The sequence below is a fragment of the Oncorhynchus kisutch genome, unplaced genomic scaffold, assembly GCF_002021735.2.
Source record: "Oncorhynchus kisutch isolate 150728-3 unplaced genomic scaffold, Okis_V2 Okis05a-Okis16b_hom, whole genome shotgun sequence".
Classification (NCBI taxonomy): Eukaryota; Metazoa; Chordata; class Actinopteri; order Salmoniformes; family Salmonidae; genus Oncorhynchus; species Oncorhynchus kisutch.
Window position 1 is genome coordinate 4,080,974 of NW_022261982.1, and position 598 is coordinate 4,081,571.

The window sequence follows — 598 nt, forward strand, 5'->3', positions numbered from 1 at the left end:
CTGTGTCATTGAAATGATCATACAGGAGGTTTGAATAATTAAAGTGCCTGTACTTCACCTCGTTGTCATAATTAGATTTCTGTTGACCTCTGACCATATGGACATTCTTTTATGCACTTGGCATGACTTTGGAGACGTTCTCAGTCTGTTCTCAAATGAGATGTGTGTGTTCATATGCATGTGGGGGTGAACTCCCTCTTGTCATCCAGGCCAGTGAACCAGGGGTCTTTCTCTCACCCTGAATTCCAAGACGGATGATCTCCCCTCTAATTACTTAGCCTGTCATTTAGTCTTAACTGGATGAAACAGACTCTGGTTTAGAGACAGAGAGAGAGAGAGACATTATCTCATTTATTTAGGCAGCATTAATATTCACTTGTATTGATCATATCAGAGCGTAGGTTTGGATTAGGGAACAGATTGATCCTGGATCGAGATTAGAAGGAAAACAGCTAAGTCCTTCTCTGAATAATAGACTTCAGCAGGAACAATATGGAGTCACATTGACATCCCTTATGGGTTAACACAAAACACTGTTTATGATTGCTGAGTGTAGGCTACTATATTTGTCTGTTGTAAAGCCAAAAGTGATGAACAT

At 40.1% G+C, this 598-nt stretch overlaps 1 protein-coding gene across 1 annotated transcript in view; it reads left to right on the plus strand.

Annotated features, from left to right (window-relative positions):
• Positions 1–57, plus strand: part of LOC109886862 (cilia- and flagella-associated protein 47) — a 49,731-nt gene extending 49,674 nt beyond the window's left edge. Inside the window, exon 36 of the mRNA XM_031813326.1 lies at positions 1–57. This exon is cut by the window's left edge and continues 248 nt beyond it. The gene's annotated coding sequence lies outside the window, so the exon portion shown is untranslated.
• Positions 58–598: the final 541 nt, after the last annotated feature.